The sequence below is a fragment of the Scyliorhinus torazame genome, chromosome 12, assembly GCF_047496885.1.
Source record: "Scyliorhinus torazame isolate Kashiwa2021f chromosome 12, sScyTor2.1, whole genome shotgun sequence".
NCBI classification, from domain to species: Eukaryota; Metazoa; Chordata; class Chondrichthyes; order Carcharhiniformes; family Scyliorhinidae; genus Scyliorhinus; species Scyliorhinus torazame.
This window is the reverse complement of record NC_092718.1, coordinates 197,138,351-197,165,739: the sequence shown is the minus strand read 5'-3', so window position 1 is coordinate 197,165,739 and position 27,389 is coordinate 197,138,351. Positions and strand designations below refer to the sequence as shown.

The window sequence follows — 27,389 nt, the reverse complement described above, 5'->3', positions numbered from 1 at the left end:
AGAAAGCACTTTGCTGCTTTTGATGGGGTGAGAAATGTCAATCATAGCAAGAGTGTTATACACAAATAAAACTGGCAATGACTGGCTAATGCAATGTACTGCTGTGTGAAACTGAATGGAAGATTTGCATTTCAAAGGCTGTCAAGAGATTTGAAGTCCTTTGAAGTATACTTGGCTTCGAGGAAGCCTCTCACACTTGTAACAGCTGCTGCTTTAAGTACTTTTGTCTGAGGCAGAAGATGGTCCGGGAAGGGTTCATGAAAATGCAGTGATTTTTCACTCCACTGCCTAGACCATTCTTCAACTTTCATGCAGGGGTGACTGATGGTGGTCTCTGTTGGGGGATCTGGTGTGGAGGTTAGTTGGGGGTTCTGTTGGGGTCGATGGTAGGTGCGGTCAGGAGTCGGCAGCAAGATTTGCGTTCGGGGGGGGGGGACAAGAGGAGCCTTCCGATTGACTTTCGGGGGCACCTCCGTCATGCATTGAACCCCTTCCCCTTGATCCAACACGGGGTCCACCGCGTCAGAGCCACGTTTGAAAATACTTGAACTAATTCATGTATTGAATCCTGGCTGAGAGAGGCCTGGGGTACCACGGGAAGGGTATTGGAGAATCGGGATTCGCCCATTAACCGGATGCATCCGATTCATGGGCTGGAGCATCAGAATGGATGGCACCCAGTACTGATCCCGTGTTTCAGCCGACGCTCCATTCTCCATCAGATCGGGAAACCTGCTACCGGCGGTGGGCGACAGAGTATCCACCCCTGTATCTCAAGGAATGCCTTGCTTGCTAGAGCCACCAGGGGGCAGTTTCCCGAACCCCCACAGCAGTGGTGGCTTGCCACTGGACGCCTACAGGACCCTTCCGCTCCCACCAATGTCAGTGGCATTTTGTGTGGCTCGCTTGTCCTGCCGCAGGGGAACCCACCGCGGGGATGGGGATTGCTTTCACCGGGACTGGAAGATCCCGCCGGCGGGAAGGGCCTGGAAATTCTGCCCATCAACTTTGTTGTGCTTTTTGCTACAATGGGTGAGCTAAAGGTGATGTAATGTCAGTAGAAAACGTTAACAGATTAAGGGAATTACAAATATTAACAAAATGTGAGGAACAACTAACTCATTTTGCTCTGCTAGGTTCATTGATAATGAAACAACTGAGTATTTTGCTCTGGGCCAAACCAGAAATCTGTGAGTTTACCAGAAAAAAAAGATTTGAGGTATCATCAAAGTTGATGAAAGAATGACGTGGTACAGAGGGATCTTCTACTCATAGAATGAGCATAAAATTAAAGACTTGCATTCATATAGCACCTTTCACCACCGCAGGCCATTGCAAAGTGCTTTACAGCCATTGAATTTGGCACCGTTGTAAAGATAGGGGGCGGGATTCTCCGACCCAATCCCCGGGGGGCGGCATGAATCCCGCCCCGCCGCTCCGATGCCGAGTGCTGTATTCTCCGGCGCCGGTTTTTGGGCGGGGGCGAGGATCATGCCGCACCGGTTGGGGCTGTTGGCAGCTGTAGCCATCTGGGATGGCTACTTTCAGTGTATAAAATGGACACTCGCAGAGCCCAAAGGGAAATATGGACAATGCAAAGCAACAAGCAGGCACGGAGCCTGAATGTATATTTGGAAGGCAGTTTGCAGATGGAATTGAAACTCTGGGTCGATTTGCATATTGATGGCCCATCTCCGAGGAACAAAGGACTCGTGCTCAGGTAGCAGATACTGCCTCAGACATTCCAGCGCCAGTACCCCAACCAAAAGACACAAACAAAGCAAGGCCAACGGCCACCTAGGATACGCCCAGCCATCAGGGCACCTGCCCCTTTATTGGTTTAGATCGATGACAATGATCAAGAAGTTGCCTAATTAATTGGGACCAAGTTTAAGGCCTGCCTAAAAGCATGCAAAGTCCAAGTATAAGAAGGAACCCCCGCCAAAGGTTCATTCTCTTGGATTCGGCTCTCAAGCGGAGAGACCCTTCCACCAGCATCACCAGAAGCAAGTAAGTTCAAGGTCAACGCTCGCTACCAGACGGATGACCTTAGCTGTACTCCTGTTAGATTGTTTAGATTGTTTGGAGACTTGGGCGGAGAGATGGCAGATGGAGTTAATCCGGACAAATGTGAGGTAATGCAGTTTGGAAGGTCTAATGCAGGTAGGGAATATACAGTGAATGGTAGAACCCTCAAGAGTATTGAAAGTCAAAGAGATCTAGGAGTACAGGTCCACAGGTCATTGAAAGGGCAACACAGGTGGAGAAGGTAGTCAAGAAGGCATACGGCATGCTTGCCTTCATTGGCCGGGACATTGAGTATAAGAATTGGCAAGTCATGTTGCAGCTGTATAGAACCTTAGTTAGGCCACACTTGGAGTATAGTGTTCAATTCTGGTCGCCACACTACCAGAAGGATGTGGAGGCTTTAGAGAGGGTGCAGAAGAGATTTACCAGAATGTTGCCTGGTATGGAGGGCATTAGCTATGAGGAGCGGCTGAATAAACTCGGTTTGTTCTCACTGGAACGAAGGAGGTTGAGGGGAGACCTGATAGAGGTCTACAAAATTATGAGGGGCATAGGCAGAGTGGATAGTCAGAGGCTTTTCCCCAGGTTTAAGGTGAGAGGGGCAAGGTTTAGAGTAGATGTACGAGGCAAGTTTTTTACGCAGAGGGTAGTGGGTGCCTGGAACTCGCATCCGGAGGAGGTGGTGGAAGCAGGGACGATAGTGACATTTAAGGGGCATCTTGACAAATACATGAATAGGATGGGAATAGAGGGATACGGACCCAGGAAGTGTAGAAGATTGTAGTTTAGTCGGGCAGCATGGTCGGCACGGGCTTAGAGGGCCGAAGGGCCTGTTCCTGTGCTGTACATTTCTTTGTTCTTTGTACCTCTTCGAACCCAACAGCCTCAGATCCGAACAACGGCCATTGTTCCTCTGACCTAAGTGGGCACCCGAAGTTAAGTATAGGTGTTAACGATAGAGATAGTTTAGCTTGTAGTATTATTGTGCATGATTACATCATACTGTGTGTAAATAAATACCATTGACTTTGAACTAACTAACTGATGTATTGGCTCTTTGATCGGTATTCGGGTTGAACCTTGTGGCGGTATCGAGAGATACCTGGCGACTCTGAAAGTATACTCATAATTAGGATTAAGAAAGGCGACCTTATTAACTGCTATATTTATAACCACTAAAAGATAGCAACACAGCGGCCTCCCCTGGCAATTCTCCAGGCCCCAATGGGCCGAGCAGCCGTCGGTTACTGGCCAGTCCCGCCAGCGTGAATTGGACATGGTCCCACACTGGCTGGGAGGCCGGCAGGTGCGGTCTTCGGGGGGGGGGGCATCCAGCCTCGGGGGGGGCCCCCACGGTGGCGTGGCCCCCAATTGGGGCCCACTGATCTGCAGGCGGGCCTATGCCATGGGGGCATTCCTTCCTTCTGCGCTGGCCTCTGTAAGGCTCCGCCATGGCCGGGGCGGAGAAGACACCCCCCTGCGCATGCGCTGGAATACGACGGCCGGTCTGCGCATGCGCGGAACCACACCGGCGGTACTGCACATGCGCTAACTCGCGCTGGCCCTTCGCCGCCGGTTGGCACGGCGTCAACCCCTCCAGCGCTGGCCTAGCCCCCGGAAGTGCGGAGGATTCCGCAACTTCCGGTTGGCCCGACGCCGAAGCGGTTTGCGCCGCTATTTACATCATGCCATCACGGGGATTCGGGAGAATCCCGCTTAGGAATTGCAGCAGGGGACTTCCGGTTGCGGCGATGCACTGCTAAGCCGCACGTTTCGGCAGCTCCCGTTCTAACGGACTTTTGGGCTCTTTTCGAGAGCCCCAACGGAAATCTTTTTTAGACCAAGCCCAGTGTGGGGTGACGAAGGAAGATCCCCCCACCCCCCCCCCCCCCCCCGTGTGTGTATGGAAAGGACCACTGGTAGTGGCCAGATTGCGAAGGATCCTTTGGAGCAGCGGCAGAGAAGAGAAGGGAGAAGCAAGATGGTGGTGGATGGAGCCCAGGCGGCTTCATGGACAGAGAGGCTGTTCTGAGCTGGGCCAAGAAGGTACGGAGTAGCAAGTGGGAGAATGCGGTGATACGAGTGTATCAGGACTGGAGTGCGGAGGTGGCGAGAAGGAGGGCGAGCTTCAAGCGGGCCAAGGCGGTGCTTCACAGGAAGAAAATAAAATTCGGGATGCGGCAGCCGGCACGATTGTGGGTCACGCATCAGGGCAAGCACTACTACTTCGAAACGGCAGGTGAGGCATGGACCTTCATTCAAGAAGAGAAGCTGGACTAGAACTGAGAGTTTGATGTTGGGGGGGAAGCAACGAGGTGGTGGTACAGGAATGTAAAGTGGGGAAAGGGGAGGTTTATTATACAGCAATGTTGGATGGGGAATTTTTCTCCCCCTGATGGGGGACACGAAGAAATGTGGGCGCCGGTGGGGAAAAAGGGACAGAGAGGGGGAGGGGGAATGAGGGAGCTGCGCCACAGGGGGCGGGGCCGATAGGAAAGCACGGGGTTTTTTCCCGCGCTATGGAGATGATGGCGGGAAGATAGGCGCAGGAAGGAAGAGAGCCCCACACTCAGGGAGGTCAAAGAGAGAACGGGGAAGCCGGGGTCAGCTAGAGTTAGCTGACTTTCGGAAGCATTATGGGGGGAGTAACCATGCTAGAGGATGATCCAGCGGGGGGAGGGGGGACTAACTGGGTTGCTGCTGCTGAGTGCAAGGGGGAGCTGGCAGGAGAAGAGGTGGTCGGGACGGGAAGGCGCCGCCTGGGGGACAGATGGGTGCGCGGGACCTGGACGGGGAGATGGCCCAGAAAAGGGGATGGCTAGTCGGAGAGGGGGGGGGGAGCGGCCCCCCAATCCGGCTGATCACGTGGAATGTGAGAGGCCTAAATGGGCCGATTAAGAGGGCCCAGGTGTTCGCGCACTTAAAGAGACTGAAGGCGGACGTAGTCATGCTCCAGGAGACGCACCTGAAGGTGGCGGATCAGGTTAGATTAAGAAAAGGATGGGTGGGACAGGTGTTCCACTCAGGGTTGGACGCGAAAAACTGGGGGGTGGCGATACTGGTGGGGAAACGGGTGCTGTTCGAGGCTAAGAATATAGTGGTGGATAACGGAGGCAGATATGTGATGGTGAGTGGTAGATTGCAGGGAGAGGCGGTCGTGCTGGTGAATGTATATGCCCCGAACTGGGATGACGCGGGATTCATGAAGCGGATGCTGGGACGTATCCCGGACCTGGAGGTGGGAAGCTTGGTAATGGGGGGGGACTTCAACACTGTGCTGGATCCAGGGCTAGACCGGTCTAGATCCAGGACCGGGAGAAGGCCGGCAGCGGCCAAGGTGCTTAGGGGGTTTATGGAACAAATGGGGGGAGTGGATCCGTGGAGATTTGCCAGGCCGTTGGCTAAAGAGTTTTCTTTTTTCTCCCACGTCCACAAGGTATATTCCCAAATAGACTTCTTTGTTATGAGTAGGGCACTGATCTCAAAGGTGGCAGGAACGGAGTGTTCGGCCATAGCCGTTTCAGACCACGTCCCGCATTGGGTGGATCTGGAACTAGGAGAGGAGAGGGAGCAGCGCCCACTCTGGCGACTGGATGTGGGACTACAGGCGGATGAGGGGGTCTGTGGAAGGGTGCGGGGGTGTATTGAGAGATACCTGGAGGTCAATGATGATGGTGAGGTTCAGGTGGGGGTGGTATGGGAAGCGCAGAAGGAGGTGGTTAGAGGAGAGCTGATCTCCATTAGAGCCCACAAGGAGAAACAAGAGGGCAAAGAAAGGGAGAGATTAGTGGGGGAGATTTTGGAGGTGGATAAAAGATATGCGGAGGCCCCAGACGAAGGACTATATAGAGAGAGGCGAAGACTTCAGACGGAGTTTGACCTGCTGACCACAGGAAAGGCAGAGGCACAATGGAGGAAGGCACAGGGGATGCGATATGAGTATGGGGAAAAGGTGAGCCAGCTGCTGGCCCACCAACTTCGTAAGAGGATAGCGGCGAGAGAGATTGGGGGAGTTAGGGACGCAACAGGAACTATGGAGCAGAGAGCAGGGAAGGTAAATGAGGTGTTCAAGACCTTTTATGAGAGGCTATATAAGTCTCAGCCCCCGGGAAAAGAGGCAATGCTACATTTTCTGGACCAACTAAGGTTCCCAAGGGTGGAGGAGCAGGAGGTGGCAGGTCTGGGGGCGCCAATCGAGGTGGATGAGGTGACTAAGGGACTGGGGAACATGCAGGCAGGGAAGGCCCCGGGACCAGACGGGTTTCCGGTGGAATTCTACAGGAAATATGTGGACCTGTTTGTCCCGCTGCTGGCGAGAACCTTTAACGAGGCCAGAGAAGGGGGGACTCTACCCCCGACAATGTCGGAGGCGACGATATCATTAATCCTGAAGCGAGATGAAGATCCGCTGCAATGCGGGTCATACCGGCCTATCTCACTCCTAAATGTAGATGCCAAACTGCATGCAAAAGTGCTGGTGACAAGGATAGAGGATTGCGTCCCGGGGGTGGTGCATGAAGACCAGACAGGGTTTGTAAAGGGTAGACAACTGAATGTTAACGTTCGACGGCTGCTGGGGGTGATGATGCCGCCCCCACCAGGGGGGGAGGCAGAGATAGTGGCGCAGATGGATGTGAAGGCATTCGATAGGGTGGAGTGGGGTTATTTGTGGGAGGTGCTGAGGAGGTTTGGGTTCGGAGAGGGGTTTGTTAGATGGGTCAGACTCCTATATGGGGCCCCAGTGGCAAGTGTAGTCAAAAACCGGCAAAGGTCGGGGTATTTTCGGCTACACAGGTGAACAAGACAGGGGTGCCCCCTGTCCCCATTACTGTTCGCGCTGGCAATTGAACCACTGGCCATAGCGTTGAGGGACTCTAAGAAGTGGAGGGGGGTGGTTAGAGGGGGAGAGGAGCATCGAGTGTCGCTCTACGCAGATGACTTACTGCTATACGTTGCGGACCCTGTAGAGGGGATGCCAGAGGTTATGCAGATACTGAGGGAGTTTGGAGATTTCTCGGGATACAGGCTAAATATGGGGAAGAGCGAGCTTTTTGTAAGACACCCCGGGGACCAGGGAAGAGAAATAGACGCTCTGCCGTTCAGGAGAGTGGAAAGGAGCTTCCGATATCTGGGGATCCAGGTAGCCAGGAGCTGGGGAACTCTACACAGACTTAATCTGACGCGACTGGTGGAGCAGATGGAGGAGGACTTCAAGAGGTGGGATATGCTGCCGCTCTCATTGGCGGGCAGAGTGCAGGCGGTAAAAATGGTGGTCCTCCCGAGGTTTCTTTTTGTATTTCAGTGTCTCCCCATTCTGATCACAAAGGCCTTTTTCAAAAAAATAGACAGGAGTATTATGAGCTTTGTGTGGGCAGGGAAGGCCCCGAGGGTAAAGAGGGGGTTCCTGCAGCGCAGTAGGGATAGAGGGGGACTGGCGCTGCCGAGCCTGAACGACTACTACTGGGCCGCCAATGTGGCGATGGTTTGTAAGTGGATGAGGGAGGGAGAGGGGGCGGCGTGGAAGAGGCTGGAGATGGCGTCCTGTAAAGAAACAAGCCTAAAGGCGCTGGTGACGGCGCCGCTGCCGTTCTCCCCGAAAAGATATACCACAAACCCAGTGGTGGTGGCAACCTTGAGGATCTGGGGGCAGTGGAGGCGACACAGTGGGGTGACGGGTGCCTCGGTGTGGTCCCCGATTAGGAATAACCACAGGTTTGTCCCAGGAAGGATGGACGGGGGGTTCCAGAGTTGGCAACGAGTAGGAATCAGGAAACTGAGGGACCTCTTTATAGACAGGACGTTTGCAAGTCTGGGAGCGCTGGAGGAAAAATATGAGTTGCCCCCGGGGAATATCTTCAGATATATGCAAGTGAGGGCGTTTACGAGGCAACAGGTGAGGGAACTTCCGCTGCTCCCGACACAGGGGATCCAAGATAGAGTGATTTCCGGGGTATGCGTCGGGGAGGGCAAAGTGTCCAAAATATATCAGGAGATGAGAGACGAGGGGGAGGCGATGATAGAGGAGCTGAAGGGAAAATGGGAAGAGCTGGGGGAGGAGATCGAGGAGGGGCTATGGGCTGATGCCCTAAGCAGGGTAAATTCCTCGTCTTCGTGTGCCAGGCTTAGCCTGATTCAATTTAAGGTTCTACACAGAGCACATATGACGGGAGCAAGACTGAGCAGGTTCTTCGGAGTGGAGGACAGGTGCGGGAGGTGCTCGGGAAGCCCGGCAAACCACACACACATGTTCTGGTCGTGTCCGGCATTGGATGAGTACTGGGGGGGTAATGCAAGGGTGATTTCAAAGGTGGTGAAGGTCCGGGTCAAGCCAGGCTGGGGGTTAGCGATATTTGGGGTAGCGGAAGAGCCGGGCGTGCAGGAGGCGAAAGAGGCCGATATTGTGGCCTCTGCGTCCCTAGTAGCCCGGCGTAGGATTTTACTCATGTGGGAGGAAGCGCACCCTTGGTACTGTACTTCCTGCTCAGGCCTCCGGGGGGGAGGCTCGTACCCATGACCATCTGATTCAAAGCACCGTTGGTGACAACATTGCGGGGGAGGTGGACCAGACAGTGTGGATGGAATAGGGAAGATACACACATGCAGTGTATCAACAGTCTGAGTTTTCTTCTTTTGACACAGAAACAATGCAAAGGGAAGCTTAGGCGCAGCAGAAAGGACATGTAGTCTCTTTGCAACGCAGACCTGGAAAAGATCACCAATCATGTACTACTGGTGACAGTGAAGGTTACTGTTGTCTCTATTCTTTACACTGTAGGAGTCCTATGTATAGTGAATTATTTCTGGCCATATGACCCTGCACCTGTTACATGCTGTGCCTTCCTGTGATGCACCAATGTTGCCGTAAAACATAAAGATAGTGGGGATTGAGACTGCTTGATTTTGCCTAATCTAGGAGTTACACTTCTGTGCAATAGTGAGGGACTCATCCAACACAGATTAGCAACTCAGTGATCACGCTGCTATTTGTGGGACCTTGCTATAGGCAATTTGGCTCCCATATTATAACTATATTTAATGAATTGGCTGTGAAGCCATTTAGGGCATTCTGGGTAAAAGCTGCTTTATTAATGCAAGTTCTTTCTTTCCTCCTTTTAGTACATTCACTTCTTCAGAAGGAGTTTCGTCAGTGATCTTCCCAATCAACCAGTGTAACTGCTTGGAGCCACAGGAGATCTTGGACGCATGGGGAATCCGGGTTTCCACCATTCTTTGACTGAAGTTACAACAGCCAATGATTTCTTCCCCACCCTTGTCCCACAATGGCATTTCCACTACCCAACTTAGCATATTGATGTTGTGTTAGTAAAAATGTAACATCGTTTATCTACTTAAAATCTACAATTTTCTTTCATGCCTATATTTGGTACCAGGTTATTGTTATTCAACCATAATACCATAAGGCCATAAGAAATAGGATCAGAATTAGGCCACTCGGCCCATCGAGTCCGCTCCGCCATTCATTCATGGCTAATATTTTTCTCATCCCCATTCTCCTGCCTTCTCCCCATTACCCCTGATCCCCTTTTTAATCAAGAGCCTATCTATCTCTGTCTTAAAGACACTCAGTGATTTGGTCTCCACAGCCTTCTGCGGCAAAGAGTTCCACAGATTCGCCACCGTCTGGCTGAAGAAATTCCTCCTCATCTCTGTTTTAAAGGATCGTCCCTTTAGTCTGAGATTGTGTCCTCTGGTTCTAGTTTTTCCTACAAGTGGAAACATCCTCTCCACGTTCACTCTATCCAGGTCTCGCAGAATCCTGTAAGTTTCAATAAGGTCCATCCTCATCCTACTAAACTCCAACAAGTACAGATCCAGAGTCTTCAACCGTTCCTAACCACAAGCTCATCATTCCAGGGATTATTCTTGTGAACATCCTCTGGACCCTTTCCCAGGCCAGCACATCCTTCCTTAGATACAGGGCCTAAAACTGCCCACAATGCTCCAAATGGGGTCTGAGCAGAGCCTTATACAGCCTCAGAAGTATATCCCTGGTCTTGTATTCTAGCCCTCTCAACATGAATGCTGATATTGCATTTGCCTTTCTAACGGCCGACTGAACCTGTGCGTTAACCTTAAGAGAATCATGAACAAGGACTCCCAAGTCCCTTTGTGCTTCTGATTTCCTAAGCATTTCCCCATTTAGAAAATAGCTTATGCCTCCATTCCTCCTTCCAAAGTACATAACCTCACACTTTTCTACATTGTATTCCATCTGCCACTTCATTGCCCACTCTCCTAGCCTGTCAAAGCCCTTCTGCAGCCCACCTGCTTCCTCAATACGACCTGTCCCTCTACAGATCTTTGTATCATCTGCAAGCTTAGCAACAGTGCCTTCAGTACCTTCTTCCAGATCATTAATGTTTATTGTAAAAAGTTGTGGTCCCAGCACAGACCCCTGAGGCTCACCATTAGTCACCGGCTACCATCCTGAAAAAGACCCCTTTATCCCCACTCTCTGCCTTCTGCTAGTCAGCCAATCCTCTATCCATGCCAGAATCTTACCCTTAACACCTTGGGCTCTTAACTTATTTCACAGTCTAAGACCCCGAGGGTAAGGAGAGGGTTCCTGGAACGCAGCAGGGACCGAGGAGGGTTGGCGCTGCCAAACCTGGGGAGCTACTACTGGGCAGCAAATGTGTCGATGATCCGCAAGTGGGTTATGGAGAGAGAGGGGGCAGCATGGAAGAGGATGGAGATGGCGTCCTGCAAAGGAACGAGCCTGGGGGCGTTGGTGACGGCACCGCTGCCGCTCTCGCTGACAAAGTACACCGCGAGCCCGGTGGTGGCGGCAACGCTAAGGATCTGGGGCCAGTGGAGACGGCACAGGGGTGCAATGGGAGTATCGGTGTGGTCCCCGATCAGGGGTAACCATCGGTTTGTCCCGGGGAAGATGGACGGGGGGTTCCAGAGCTGGCACCGGGCAGGGATCAGAAGAATGGGGGACCTGTTCATTGACGGAACGTTTGCGAGCCTAGGGGCACTGGAGGAGAAGTTTGAGTTACCCCCGGGAAATGCCTTTAGATATATGCAGGTAAGGGCTTTTGTGAGGCGACAGGTGAGGGAATTCCCATTGCTCCCGGCACAAGAAATTCAAGACAGGGTGATCTCGGGCGCATGGATCGGGGAGGGCAAGGTGTCGGCAATACACCAGGAGATGAAAGAAGAGGGGGAAGCGCTGGTAGAGGAGTTGAAGGGTAAATGGGAGGAGGAACTGGGGGAGGAGATCGAGGAAGGTCTGTGGGCTGATGCCCTGGGTAGGGTTAATTCCTCCTCCTCGTGTGCCAGGCTCAGCCTGATACAATTCAAGGTGGTTCACAGAGCTCACTAGACGGGGGCGAGGTTGAGCAGGTTCTTTGGGGTAGAGGACAGATGTGGAAGGTGCTCAGGGAGCCCGGTGAACCATGTCCATATGGTTTGGTCATGCCTGGCACTGGAGGGGTTCTGGAGAGGAGTGGTGGGAGCAATATCTCAGGTGGTGAAAGTCCGGGTCAAGCCAAGCTGGGGGCTAGCAATATTCGGAGTAGTGGACAAACCGGGAGTGCAGGAGGCGAAAGAGGCCGGCATTCTGGCCTTTGCGTCCCTAGTAGCCCGGCGAAGGATCTTGCTAATGTGGAAGGAGGCGAAGCCCCCCAGCCTGGAGGCCTGGATAAATGATATGGCTGGGTTCATAAAGTTGGAGAGGATTAAGTTCGCCTTGAGAGGGGCTGCGCAGGGGTTCTACAGGCGGTGGCAACCATTCCTAGACTATCTCGCGGAGCGTTAGAGGAAGGTCGGTCAGCAGCAACCTGGGGGGGGGGGGGGGGGGGGGGGGGAGGGGGAGGGGGGAGGGGGAGGGGGGGAGGGGGAGCTGCCTGGGGTGGTGGATGAGCGAGAGATAACATGAAGAGTCGGGGAAACTGGCACGTACGGGAGAGAGCCAGTGTACAAAGCTCTGTAAATATACTATTTTGCCATGTATATATCTTGCTCCGCGTGATTTCTCGTTTCTTTTTTTTTTGTTACCGGGGAGGGGGTTATTATTTGTAAGGGAGAAAAATTGTGTTAAAAACTTTAATAAATATATTTATTTAAAAAAAAACTTATTTAACAGTCTCCTGTGCTGCACCTTGTCAAAGGCCTTCTGTAAATCTAAATAAATCACGCCCACTGGTTCTCCTTTGTCTAACTTCCTTGTTACCTCTTCAAAGAACTCGAACAGATTTGTCAGACATGACCTCCCTTTGACAAAGCCGTGCTGACTCAGTCCTATTTTATAGTGCCCTTCCAAGTACTCCGTGATCTCATCTTTAATAATGGACTCTAAAATCTTACCAATGACCGAAGTGAGGCTAACCGGCCTATAATTTCCCGTCTTCTGCCTCCCTCCCTTCTTTAAAAGCAGTGTCACATTAGCCACTTTCCAGTCCTCTGGGACCCTTCCTGCCTCCAGTGATTCCTGAAAGATCACCACCAAGCCTCCACAATCTCCTCAGCTATCTCTTTTGAGAGCCCTGGGGGTAGTCCAAACAGTCCAGGTGATTTATCCACCTTCAGAACTTTCAGTTTCCCCAGAACCTTCTCCTTAGTGATGGCCTCTGCACTCACCTCTGCCCCCTGATTCTCCTGGAGCTCTGGTTATCCCACTGCTGTCTTCCACCGTGAAGACTGATGCAAAGTAATTATTCAGTTCCTCTGCCATTTCTTTGTTTCCCATTATTACTTTTCGAGCCACATTTTCCACTGGTCCAATGTCTATTTTTGCCTCTCTCTTATCTTTTATATATTGAAAAACTCTTCCTATCTTCTTTCATATTACTAGCTAGCTTGCATATTTCATCTTCTCTCCCCTTATTGCTTTTTTAGTTGTCCTCTACTCGCTTTTAAAGGCTTCCCAATCCTTTGGCTTTCCACTAATCCTCACCACTTTGTATGCGTTTTTTTGTTGCTTTTATGCTGCCTTTGACTTCCCTCGTCAACAACTTGCATTTATATAGAGCCTTTAACTGAGTGAAAAAGCCCACAGACGAGTTCTCACATGACACTGAATGACAGGAGGAGATTGTTGGAATATGTCTTTAAAGGATAGCAGCAAGCCATCACGAGAAGGAATGTGTGTCATGTGATGCAGTCTCAGTTTCATGTTGGCCAATGAGCAGAACACAGCACAACTCTGATGTCTTCAAGCTTTCTATCCATGTATATATGTTATGTGTCCAGTCTGAATAAGTGACCCCACAATTTGTCTACCACATTTCTTTGTACATGTTTCATTAATAACATTATAAGATCATGATCAGCAGTGGACAAACAGTGTGGCAGCAAGATTAAATGCAGATACGACATGGTAACTTCCTTAGATCATGCTACATGACATGAGACGACACTCAACATTTTGGTCAGACCACACCGGGTTTGCAGTTTGGAGAGTGTTGAAATCACAGTGTGGTGACTGCACAGAAAGGCTTTGAAGACAGAGGGCAGGATATGGGCAGCACGGTAGCACAGTGGCTAGCATTGTGGCTTCACAGCGCCAGGGTCCCAGGTTTGATTCTCCACTGGATCACTGGCTGTGCGGAGTCTTCACGTTCTCCCCGTGTCTGCGTGAGTTTCCTCTGGGTGCTCCAGTTTCTCCCACAGTCCAAAGACATGCAGGTTAGGTGGATTGGCCATGCTAAATTGCCCTTAGTGTCCAAAAATGTTAGGAGGGGTCATTGGGTTATGGGGATAGGGTGGAAGTGAGAGCTTAAGTGATCGGTGCAGACTCGATGGGCCGAATGGCCTCCTTCTGTACTGTTTGTTCTATGTTCTAGGATAGTGCTCAAGTAAAGAGCTGGTAAGCTGATAGCTCCCATGTGGTGAGATTGCAGTACATTGCTTGTCAGTTCCATGAGTGGACAGCACACCGAAAGGACCGACACTCCGGCTAGCTCTGTCGGGAATGGTGGGTGACCAGGGCGTGGGCAGGATCGATAGCGAGTGAGGGAAAATCAAACAAAAAACAAACTAAAGCCACCATTAAAAATCAGGCCAGAGAAGGTTACGGTTACATCAGGTGGTTTCGGGAGTTGCTGAACAATAATTTGAACAAAATAAGGAGAGAGATCAAAGGGATATTGTCAGAATGGCCACAGTTTAAATTGGGATGTAGCTGACATAATATCCGAATGTTTAACAGCATACAGACAGAGCTATGGATTCTTGATTCAGGCATGTATGAACCAAATGAGCAAACCATAAAAATTCACCTAGCAATTGGGAACAAAGGTCTTTAAAGGCTGAACACACCAAGATTAACAGCAGAAGAGATAAAGGATCCCCAGAAGATATGCTGGAAGACTGATTCAGTATCAGGTTAAACTTCTGTACTCATCGTTTAGAGTTCATGTCATTATAACAACAACCTACAGAATCCATAGGCCACTTCATCAGCAGATGTAGAGAAAAAGGAACGTACTGTGATTTTTCACGGTAGCAGGACTAGCAGACAAAATTGTTGAGTAAGTGATCACATCCACTCCCATGGTTGCTGTGCAGAAAGATCTGCTGTTCAAGCCCACAATGTATAGCATTGAAGTTAGTCAAGGATGGATGAAAGTATGAAGCGTTCCTCACAGGTCAACGAAGCCTACAGGCCTAAGCTCAAACCCAATTGTTGAGAAACTTACTAAAACACCCAAAGCTAGCAAGATATCTGGAAGGTATGGTCTTCTACGTACACCTAGAGTATACCCTGCTTTCATCAATACTGCAAGGCATGTGGCAAAATGGGCCATTGACAGCAGGAGTGCACTAGCTACAAAAAGCGGTGCTTTGATCCAAACAGATGGCTCATAATGGGTACCTTTAAGCAGTAAGAATGACCATCTGGTATCCTGTAGGAAACACATAGGTGAGGTGATTTACAAACCAGAACATTATGATGAGTGAATGATGAGACGAAGAGCTGTGAACACAGGTTTCACACCATCAATCTCGTGGAAATTGGGGTAGATAACCAAAAGCATTGTCAAAGTTGGGTGTTAAGGAGGAAGGAAGGTAGAGAGGCGGAGAGGTTTAGGGAGAGAAATCCAGAGCTTAGAGTCCAGACAGATGAAGACATGACCACCATTGGTGGAGGTAACAACAGGCATGTGATCACTGTGCTGGATCTTTAGAGGGCCAGTTCGTGATCTGGCCTTCCAGATACTGCTGGAGGCAAGGCTGTTAGTAAGACTTGCTTTTTCATTGAACATTATGTAAACTATGTAAGATAAAGACCCAGCATGAGGCTCCACTTTTGTTTATTTGTTCACAGCCTGTGGGTATGCTGGTTAGACCAGTATTTATTGCCCTCAAGAAGATGTGGTAAACTGCCTTCTTGAACCACTGCAGTCCATGTGGTGTAGGTGCACCTACAGTGCTCTTAGGGAGGGACTGCCAGGATTTTCACCCAGCGACAGTGAAGGAATGATGGTACAGGGCGCGATTCAGTGGTCTTGTCGCGCCCGAGTTGGTGGCGTGACACGGCCGTTCAATCTCTTGAGATTCGCAACGCTCACAACGCCTTGTGAGATTTAATGAGCCATTTGGCTCATTTAAATATGTCTGCGCCGTATTCACCCGGCGCCTGGGAACTAACGGCCTTGCCTGGGAGACCTCACCATGGTGCCGTTTAGTACTGGTGCCCACAAACGTCCACCAGACGTAATAGCACCTGGTAGGGCTCCCAGGCCCTTAGAGACCTCCGGGTGGTCGTGCTCTGGGCAGGGTGGTACCCTGGTACTGCCAGGACAGCTGGGTGGCACTGCCAAGGCTAGTGGGGCACTGCCACAGTGCCATTTTGCCCATGCCAGGAATCCGGCCTGGAGGTGTCTTGTCCTTAAGAGGTGGGGTGTGAGGGAGCTAGAGAACCCACTAAGAGGTACATTTGGTGCAGTGGCGGGGGGGGGGTTCAGAGGCTGCGGTGGAGTAGCTGAGGGGGATCGGAAGATCTGCGAGTCAACTTCCCGCACTAGTGAGTAAAGCTCGTCAGTGCAAGAAATGAGGTAAGTGCGGCCTCATAGAACTTAAAACACAGAACATTACAGCGCAGTACAGGCCCTTCGGCCCTCGATGTTGCGCCGACCTGTGAAACCACTCTAAAGCCCATCTACACTATTCCCTTATCGTCCATATGTCTATCCAATGACCATTTGAATGCCCTTAGTGTTGGCGAGTCCACTACTGTTGCAGGCAGAGCATTTCACACCCTTCCTACTCTCTGAGTAAAGAATGTACCTCTGACATCTGTCTTATATCTATCTCCCCTCAATTTAAAGCTATGTCCCCTCATGCTAGACATCACAATCCGAGGAAAAAGGCTCTCACTGTCCACCCTATCCAATCCTCTGATCATCTTGTATGCCTCAATTAAGTCACCTCATAACCTTCTTCTCTCTAATGAAAACAGCCTCAAGTCCCTCAGCCTTTCCTCATAAGATCTTCCCTCCATACCAGGCAACATTCTGGTAAATCTCCTCTGCACCCTTTCCAATGCTTCCACATCCTTCCTACATTGCGGCGACCAGAATTGCACGCAATACTCCAAATGTGGCCGCACCAGAGTTTTGTACAGCTGCAACATGACCTCATGGCTCCAAAACTCAATCCCTCTACCAAGAAAAGCTAACACACCGTACGTCTTCTTAACAACCCTCTCAACCTGGGTGGCAACTTTCAGGGATCTATGTACATGGACACTGAGATCTCTCTGCTCATCCACACTGCCAAGAATCTTACCATTAGCCCTGTACTCTGTCTTCCTTTTATTCCTTCCAAAATGAATCACCTCACACTTTTCTGCATTAAACTCCATTTGCCACCTCTCAGCCCAGCGCTGCAGCTTATCTAGGTCCCTCTGTAACTTGCAGCATCCGTCCGCACTGTCCACAACTCCACCGACTTTAGTGTCATCTGCAAATTTACTCACCCATCCTTCTACGCCCTCCTCCAGGTCATTTATAAAAATGACAAACCGCAGTGGCCCCAAAACAGATCCTTGTGGTACACCACTAGTAACTGGACTCCAGTCTGAACATTTCCCATCAACCACCACCCTTTGTCTTCTTCCAGCTAGCCAATTTCTGATCCAAACTACTAAATCACCCTGAATCCCATGCCTCCATACTTTCTTCAGTAGCCTACCGTGGGGAACCTTATCAAACGCTTTACAGAAATCCATATACACCACATCAACTGCTTTACCCTTATCCATCTGTTTGGTCACCTTCTCAAAGAACTCAATAAGGTTTGTGAGGCACGACCTACCCTTCACAAAACCGTTGTTGACTATCTCTAATCAAATTATTCCTTCCCAGATGATTATACATCCTATCTCTTATAAACCTTTCCAATATTTTGCCAACAGCGGAAGTAAGGCTCACTGGTGTATAGTTACCGGGGTTGTCTCTACTCCCCTTCTTGAACAAGGGGACAACATTTGCTATCCTCCAGTCATCTGGCACTATTCCTGTAGACAAAGATGACTTAAAGATCAAAGCCAAAGGCTCAGCAATCTCCTCCCTAGCTTCCCAGAGAATCCTAGGATAAATCCCATCCGGCCCAGGGGACTTATCTATTTTCACACTTTCCTGAATTGCTAACACCTCCTCCTTATAAACCACAAGCCCTTCTAGTCTAGTAGCCTGAATCTCAGTATTCTCCTCGACAACATTGTCTTTTTCCTGTGTGAATACTGACGAAAAATATTCATTTAGCACCTCTCCTATCTCCTCGGACTAAAAGCACAACTTCCCACTACTGGACTGGCCCTACTCTTACCCTAGTAATTTGTTTATTCCTGACATATCAATAGAAAGCTTTAGAGCTATCCTTGATCCTACCTGCCAAAGACTTCTCATGTCCCCTCCTGGCTCTTCTTAGCTCTCTCTTTAGGTCCTTCCTAGCTAACTTGTAACTCTCGAGCACCCTAACTGAACCTTCATGTCTCATCTTTACATAAGCCTCCTTCTTCCTCTTGACAAGTGTTTCGACTGCTTTAGTAAACCACGGTTCCCTTGCTCGACCACTTCCTCCCTGCGTGGCAGGTACATACTTATCAAGGACACGCAGTAGCTGTTCCTTGAACAAGCTCCACATTTCCATTGTGCCCATCCCCTGCAGTTTTCCTTTCCATCCGATGCATCCTACGTCTTGCCTCATCGCATCATAATTTCCTTTCCCCCAGATATAACTCTTGCCCTGCGGTATCTACCTATCCCTTTCCATCACTAAAGTAAACATAATCGAATTGTGGTCACTATCACCAAAGTGCTCACCTACCTCCAAATCTAACACCTGTCCTGGTTCATTACCCAGTACCAAATCCAATATGGCCTCGCCTCTCGTTGGCCTATCTACATACTGTGTCAGGAAACCCTCCTGCACACATTGGACAAAAACGGACACATCTAAAGTACTCGAACTATAGTGTTTCCAGTCAATATTTGGAAAGTTAAAGTCCCCCATAACAACTACACTGTTGCTTTCGCTCCTATCCAGAATCATCTTTGCAATCCTTTCCTCTACATCTCTGGAACTTTTCGGAGGCCTATAGAAAACCCCTAACAGGGTGACCTCTCCTTTCCAGTTTCTAACCTCAGCCCATACTACCTCAGAAGACGAGTCCTCATCAAACGTCCTTTCTGCCACCGTAATACTGTCCTTGACTAACAATGCCACCCCTCCCCCTCTTTTACCACCTTCCCTGAGCTTACTGAAATATCTAAACCCCGGCACCTGCAACAACCATTCCTGTCCCTGCTCTATCCATGTCTCCAAAATGGCCACAACATCGAAGTTCCAGGTACCAACCCATACCGCAAGTTCACCCACCATATTCTGGATGCTCCTGGCATTGAAGAAGACACACTTTAAACCACCTTCCTGCCTGCCGGTACACTCCTGTAACTTTGAAGCCTTACTCATGACCTCACTACTCTCAACCTCCTGTATACTGGAGCTACAATTCAGGTTCCCAAGCCCCTGCTGAACTACACTAAATCCTCTCGAAGAGCGTTAGCAAATTTCCCCCCCATGATATTGGTACCCCTCTGGTCCAGGTGTAGACCATCCCATTTGTAGAGGTCCCACCGACCCCAGAATGAGCCCCAATTATCTAGAAATCTGAAACCCTTCCTCCTGCCCCATCCCTGTAGCCACATGTTCAGCTCCTCTCTCTCCCTATCCCTCGTCTCGCTATCACGTGGCATGGGTAACAACCCAGAGATAATAACTTGTTTGTCCTAGATCTAAGTTTCCACCCTAGCTCCCTGAATTCCTGCCTTACATCCCTATCCCTTTTCCTACCTATGTCGTTGGTACCTATGTGGACCACGACTTGGGGCTGCTCCCCCTCCCCTTTAAGGATCCCGAAAACACGATCTGAGGCATTATGCACCCTGGCACCTGGGAGGCAACACACCAACCTCGAGTCTCTCTCGGTGAGGAATGCCTCAGCCGGGCGTTCCTCACCGAGGCCAAAACAAGCAGCAAAGTCCCGTTAAATAGCTTGATGTTTCTCGACGCCTGCAAACGCACACAGACCGGCAGCCTGTTTTATCCCTTTGAATCACGCCCATAGTTTCAACTCAGGATGGGGGTTTGACTTGGAGAGGAACTTGCAGGTGCTGATGTTCCCAAGCATCTGCTGCCCTTGTTCTTCTAGGTGGTAGCCGCTGCAGGTTTGGAATGTGCTGCCAAGGAGAATTGGTGAGTTGCTGCAGTCCCTCCTGTAAGTGGTACACATTGCTGTCACTGTGCATTGGTGCTGGAGGGAATGAGGTGGTAGATGGGGTGCCATTCAAGAAGGCCGCTTTCTCCTTGATGGGGTTCAGCTTCTTGAGTGTTGTTGGAGATGCACTCATCCAGGCAAGTGAAGAGTATTCCATCACACTCCTGACATGTGCCTTGTAAACGGTGGACAGGGTTTTGGGTGTCAGGAGGTGAGTTACTCACTGCAGAATTCTGAGCCTCTGACCTGCTCTTGTAGCCACAGTATTAATGTGGCTAATCCAGTTCAGTTTCTGATCAATGGTAACCCCCAAGATCTTGATAGTGGGGGATTCAGCATGACAATGCTGTTGAATGTCAGGGGAGATGGTTAGATTTTCTTTTGATGGAAATGATCATTGCCTGGCAATTGTGTGGGTGTAAATGTTATTGACTACTTATCAGCCCAATGCCAGTATATAGCCCAGGTCTTGTTCCATGGACAGGAACTGCTTCATTCTCTGAAGAGTCACAAATGATGCTGAGCGTTGTGCAAATCATCTGCCAACATCTCAACTTCTGACCTTATGATTGATAAAGCAGCAAAATATGGTTGGGCCTAGGACACTACCCTGAGAAACTCCTGTAGCGATGCCAAAAGATTGAGATGATTGACTTCCCACAAACACAACCATCTTCCTTTAATCTCTATTCGACTCCAATCAGTGGAGAGCTTCCCCCCGATTCCCATTGACTCCAGCTTCGCTAGGATTCCTTAATGCCATACTCGGTCAAATGCTGTTTTGATATCAAGGGCAGCCATTCTCACCTCACCATTTGAGTTCAGCGCTTTTGTCACTCCTTGGATCAAAGCTGTAATTAGGTCAGGAGCTGGCTGGCCCTGGCAGAAGCTAAACTGAGCGTCAGTGAGCAGGTTATTGCTAAGTGCTGCTTGATAGCGCTGCCAATGCAATGACATCTCCCATCACTTTGTTGATAATTAAGTGTAGATTGATGAGGCAGTAATTGGCCGGGTTGGATCTATTCTGCTTCTTGACAGAACATTCCCGGGCTATTTTCCACATTGCCTGGTAGATGCGTGTGTTGTAGTACAGCTTGGCTAGGGGCACAACTATTCTGGAGCACAAGTCTTTAGTGCTATTGCTGTAATGTTGTCAGGGCCCATAGTCCTTACAATATCCAGTACCTTCAGCCATTTTTTGATATCATGTTGAGTGAATCGAATGGACAGAAGACTGGAATCTGTGGAGACTGTTGGAGGAGGCCGAGATGGGTCAGCTTGGCACTTCTTACTGAAGATGGTAAGAATTATCTCTGTCCATGCCCTGTTGTCAAGTCATTTTACGTCACTGGTAATGTAGCCTTTATATTTGGATATTTAACACAAACTCTTTGCCCTACAAATGAGGTTTTTAGTCGCAGGATGAGCTGAGGTAGGGGCAGAGTTGGGCAATTTTACAGAGTTAAAAATGGGTAGTGTTAGTACTGGATATGTCATTGAAAGATCCTCTCTGGTTCCAATATGCCACTAAGGTTGTGAAAAGTCTGGCTCAGTCAGGAGGGATCGAATTGTTGCCTAGGGAATGGGGTTGCCTAGGGAATGGGAGACTGAAGACATTGGCACCCGTCTTTCCAATATTTAATTGTAGGAAATTTCTGTTAATCCGGTACTGAATTTCGGATAAGCTAATGATTTTGAGGCACAATTCCACTTGCATGTTGCAAAGTGGAATGACATGGACATTCCTCTCATATTTTTGAACCCCAACATGTCACTGTCCCGTAATAAATTTGGGGAAGGGGGCGGCAGCAAAACCTACAAATACCAACTGCAATTAATTTGGCACCTTCCCAACAAATGTTGGCTTTTTGCTGCAGGAAGATAGGGAGCGTCATCAAATGACAAGAGGTCATTTTCCAATGTTGACCTGATAGCAGCAGCCCTTCACATTGCACTTGATTTTCCTGCTATTTAACATGTTGATAGGAAAAGTGTGTACTTAGCTCAATATGCACCATCACACAATGCTCTGTGCTCAAAGCACACAATTTATCCCATAGATTCAGCTTGGCTAAGTTAGTAGCACCCCTGAATCAAACAGTCTTGGTCTATACCCTAACCTAGGTCCAGAGCATTTTACCTAGTCTGTTACAGATGGAATATAAGGCTGTAATACAAGAACAAGTAAATAGTAGGGGGAGGTGATGGCGTAGTGGTACTGTCACTGGACTACTAATTCGGAGACCTGGTGTAATACTCTGAGGACACAGGTTTGAATCACGGTGGATGGTGAAATTTGAATTCAATCAAAATCTAGAAATCTAATACTCATAAAAATCCGTCTGGTTCACAAACGGAAACTGCCATCCTTACCTGGTCAGCCTACCCGTGACTCCAGATCCACAGGTGACTCTTAAATGGCATTCTGCAATGGCCTAGCAGGCCACTTGAGCAATAAAAAAAAGTCTTGCTACTACTCTAGGTGAGAGCACACCTGATGTTAGTGTGTATAGTTTTGGCGTGCCAGTTCAATGTTTTGTCCCATGCTCAGTAAATTGAGTCTAAATAATAATCTTTATTAGTCTCACAAGTAGGCTTACATTAATACTGCAATGAAGTTACTATGAAAATCCCCTAGTCGCCACACTCTGTTCGGGTACACAGAGGAGAATTCAGAACGTCCAAATCACCTAACAAGCACGTCTTTCGGGACTTGTGGGAGGAAACCGGAGCACCCAGAGGAAATCCACGCAGACAGGGGGAGAATGTGCAGACTCCGTACAGACAGTGACCCAAGATGGGAATCGAACCCAGGACTCTGGCGTTATGAAGCAACAGTGCTAACCACTGTTCAGATATTCTCTGAGAGGCGATCTTATAGACACATACAAGATTCTGAGACGTCTTGACATTGTAGACACTGAGAAGTGTTTCCTTGGGTGGGGATATAGAACACTGTCCTAAGGAAAGGGATCAGTCATTTAGGTTTGAAATTAGGAGGAATTTGGAGGATTGCAAATCTTTCGGATTCTCTATCCCAAAGGATTGTGGATGTGCCACTGTTGAGTGGGATAGGCTGGGGTAGATAATGGCCATTCATGCTGGTGAGATCTTCCAGTCCCTCTGTCGGCTCACCCCCGCCAAGGGTTTCATTCAATGTTGACAATGACGGAACCAGTAGATCCCACCGCTGGCCAATAACAGGCCGCCTCCTGCCGCCGTGAAACACGTGGTGGGTTCCATGGTAAATCCCACCCAATATCTTTGATCTGGCAGGGAATCAAGGGTAATGGGGGCAAGCAGGAAAGTGGAGTCCACGGGCAAGATCAGCCATGATATTGAACAGCAGAGCATTCTGAGGGGCCGCATGGTCTGTTCCTGCTCGTAACCCACATGTTTATATAAATCGTTCATAGGAGCCAATTAAACCAAGACCTCATCTCTTGTTCTAGAGGTTCAAACAGATATTAAAGATTATTCATTATTCAAGGAACTCCACATTCCTCTCAGTCCCTTCAATAGATCATTGACCTGATACATTAACGTTGTCTCTCTCGTGATGCTCCTTGACCTGCTCGGTATTTCACAGAATCACAGAACTGATACGGTACAGAAGGACACCATTTGCCCATCGTGTCTGTCCTATGTGTTTCCAGCACATTTTGTTTGAATTTCAGATTTCAGACCATTTGGCTTCTAAATATAATGCAACTGGGCATTCATCTCAACACTTAGTAGAGGGGTCAATATCCATGGGGCATAGATTTAGAGGGATTTGAGGGAAAGCTTTTATAGCCAGAGGGTGATGGGAATATGGAACTTGAACTCATTGCCTGAAAGGGCGATAGAGGCGGGAGACATCACAACATTTCACTGAATTCCCTACAGTGCAGAAGGAGGCTGTTTGGCCCATCGAGTCTGCCTGACCTTCGGAAGAAGCATTGCTCCCAGGCCCCGCCCCTCCAACCCATAATCCCACCTAACCTGCACAACTGCGGACCGTGGGAGGAAGCTGGATCACCCGGAGGAAACCCCGAAGACACAGGGAGAACATGCAAACTCCACACAGTCACCTAAGGTTGGAATCAAACCCGGGTCCCCGGCGCTGTGAGGCAGCAGTGCTAGCCACAGTGTCACCCCTTAAATGCTTTAAGAAGCATTTAGATGAGCACTTAAAATGCCACTGCATACAAGGTTATGGACCAAATGCTGGAAAATGTGTTTGGATTAGATAGGGTGCTTGATGGCTGGTGCAAACAGGAAGGGCCGAAGGGTCTCTTTCTATGCCGTTAAAGCTCTATGGCTCCATGTACATGCCATAATATTCAGCAAACCCTGAAATCGCAAAGCCCCCTCACCCAGTCACTCCTGTGAGAGGGGGGGGGGGGGGGGGTAACCTTATCTCGCCGTTAGAAGGGTCAATGTTGGACCCTTGACCGTGGCGACAAGGATGATAAATAAACTTTACCGATTTACAAGTTAGAAATCAACCGGACCATTGGGCGTTCTCTTGGTTTGCAGGTGACAATGCGATACTGCAGGACTCACCAACATATCACCATTTACAGTCACTTTCTAACAAGATTCACTTCAAGACACTTACCGGGAATTAATACAGACAAAAATCCATATTAGAAAAAAAATAATCCAGACTGGATATTGAATGAACGCTGAGCTGCTGTGAAGGTGAGAGCAATGACCATGTATGTGCCGCAGCGTGGCTCTGTGGTGTATTTAACGCCAGTGGCCGTTCTGGCCGTCGCTTTCCTGTGGGCCAGTCTTGTCTTGAGATTTTTAAACTGCAATTTACAGAGCAGCACCTGGGCTGGAGTTTAGATTAGATGGAGGCAGGCACCTGCCTGAAGGTTGCACCCTCCCCCCTCCGAATTGGATATCTGGGGGAGGGGGGGGGGCAAATAAAGGTTGCACCCCCCCCCCTCCGAATTGGATATCTGGGGGGGGGGGGCAACCTTCAGACAGGTGGGTGGGGGGGGGGGGTTCTTTCGATTCATTTTGCAAGGTCAGAGAGCACGCCCCCCCCCCCCCTTCCCCCAGACCTGACACAGTGACTTGCTGCAGAGGCGCTGACAGCGAGCCGGGGTTAAACTAGCTGCCTCGTCTGCTCCAAACGCACACCATTGAAACCCGGCTTACGTGACAAACGAGCAAGGGGAAATGCCCCCTGGAAACATCAGACTGCAGTCCCCCCCCCCCCCCCCCACCTTTGCTGGAGCCCCTTGCTGGAGGGGTGGGGGTGGGAGAAGGGGCAATCAATAAATTCATTAAACAATAACTGCTAGGTGAAGCTCCTTTCTCACTTTAGTTAGGAAGCGCGGTCGCCCGCTCCAGTACACAAGATAGCTTCCAAATATAGAGAGAGAGAGAAAAATCATTCCAGCGCAGGTCCTGTGCACAGATCCCGGGACAACCGCTTCCAGAATAAACCGTTCAGGACAAAAGCAAAACACTCAAACGATAAGAATCTGAGATTATTTTAAATCGACAGAAATTGACATGTGTGCGTGTGTGTGAAATTGGCTGTCACGGTGGGTTATGTATGTGTGCTATTTCAGATAGGTCACTGAATGAATCTAGGGGAGGGGGTTGTTCAAACATAGGGAGAAGACAAATAAAAGAGAGAGGGAGAGATTGCACTTACCAAAGTGTGAAGGAGAAGTAGCAGTGTGTAGAATCGCAAGGAAAGGTTTGGTCCAGGAACTGTACCCAGCCGCAGAGAGAGAGAGAGAGAGGGAGTGAGAGTGAACGGAAAGTGACGAAGGGGCTCGGCTGAAGTGTGTCGGAGAATAAAATATGCAGAGGACGTGAAAGAGCTCCGAGTGCTGTGTGTGTGTGAGAGAGAGAGCAAATCTGCCTCCAGAGGTACAGCAACTCAGCCTGATTCCACTGCGTGAGGTTCAAATTCATCTAATTTAAAATCAGCACTTTCATCCTGAACACAGTATATACTCCCCCCCCCCCCCCTCCCCCAAGATAAATGTCCAGGGAGAGATGTTGAGCTTGACAAAGGGCTGAAGCGACACTGCGTCGGTTCAGCTGCTGGCCACCGAGAAGGACACGAATCGGCCCCACACATCCCGTTCAATTGGGCAGAGAGGGTGAGAGAGACGGGGGGGGGGGGGGGGGCGGGCTTCGAATTGGCATCCTATCCTCACCGGGGAGAGGGGGGGATTGAGTTGACCCATAACATGGAAAGTAAGGCAGAATTCTGAACGTGTTGTCACACAGCAAGCCAGGCAATTGTGTTTCCCCGGCTTGGTCCCAATGATGCTGGAGACCCGAGTTTGAAGTTGCCTCCGGCAGCCGCTCTATTTGAAGCAAGGTCCTTTCTTTATTTTTTTTTTAAAGTCGTTTCCGGCGATTCAGGTTCATTTTGAACACACACACACACACACACAACTGGCAAAGGAGTCGATGCAGCTGCGTCGCCCTCCACATCACTGTGCTGTGGGAAAAGGAGCCTGCACAGAGAGAGGCAATAGGGAGGCAGGCCAGGGCACCCATCCGAAGAATTGTGCAATTTTCACTCGTTCGCATTGTTCCAATTTACAATTCATCAACACCAACAATTCGAAACTTTATGACCAGTGAGGGAAATGTACCAATAAAAACACAGCAGATCACCTGCTCTTTTTTCCAGTAGAACTATCCCAATGATCGAAATGAGGTTTTAAATACAAAAGGCATTATGTTTCATAATTTGGTGGTGAAAGTTACCCATTTTCCGTGGTATTCCATTTCCTTTGTTCACACTTTTCCCTCAGTATTCCCTCTCTGAAGCCGAGGGTTAATATTTTGGCCATGGAAATGTCATTGTTCCCCTTGATGGGGTTAATTCATTCCATCAGTCCCTACAATTTTGAGTCTGAGGGAGGGCAGGATGAAAAATTAATTCCCCAGTTTGATTCTCTTTCATAGAATTTACAGTGCAGAAGGAGGTCATTCGGCCCATCGAGTCTGCACCGGCTCTTGGAAAGAGCACCCTACCCAAGGTCAACACCTCCACCCTATCCCCATAACCCAGTAACCCCACCAACACTAAGGGCAATTTTGGACACGAAGGGCAATTTAGCATGGCCAATCTACCTAACCTGCACATCTTTGGACTGTGGGAGGAAACTGGAGCACCCGGAGGAAACACACGCACACACGGGGAGGATGTGCAGACTCCGCACAGACAGTGACCCAAGCCGGAATCGAACCGGGGACCCTGGAGCTGTGAAGCAATTGTGCTATCCACAATGCTACCGTGCAGCCCAGGGCTCCCTAGGGCTGCCCGCATGGGGGTTGCCATCTCTATTAGGGTGCATTCCTGGAGATTTCATCACAAAAGACATCCTTCTTCAAACCACCTCACATTCTTCCCCTAATGGCCCAGTCACACGGCACTTTAGTTATCCAGACTCCTTGTTGCTCAGTTGGATTAACTTTGGTGGTTTGGTGAAACATTCCTTTTCTGCCATTCTTTGCTGCATGACCACTGGACCATCCCAAATAGCAGAATACAAGCTCTCCACCCAGTACTGGCAATCCAGAAAAGTCCCTCCTCATCATAGAATTCCTACAGTGCAGAAGGAGGCCATTCAGTCCATCA

General features: G+C 49.5%; 1 protein-coding gene across 1 annotated transcript in view; it reads right to left on the bottom strand.

Annotated features, from left to right (window-relative positions):
- LOC140386853 (coronin-6-like) overlaps positions 1-25,586 on the bottom strand; it is a 339,560-nt gene extending 313,974 nt beyond the window's left edge. Inside the window, exon 1 of the mRNA XM_072469624.1 lies at positions 25,437-25,586. The gene's annotated coding sequence lies outside the window, so the exon portion shown is untranslated. The remainder of the gene's footprint in view (positions 1-25,436) is intronic.
- Positions 25,587-27,389: the final 1,803 nt, after the last annotated feature.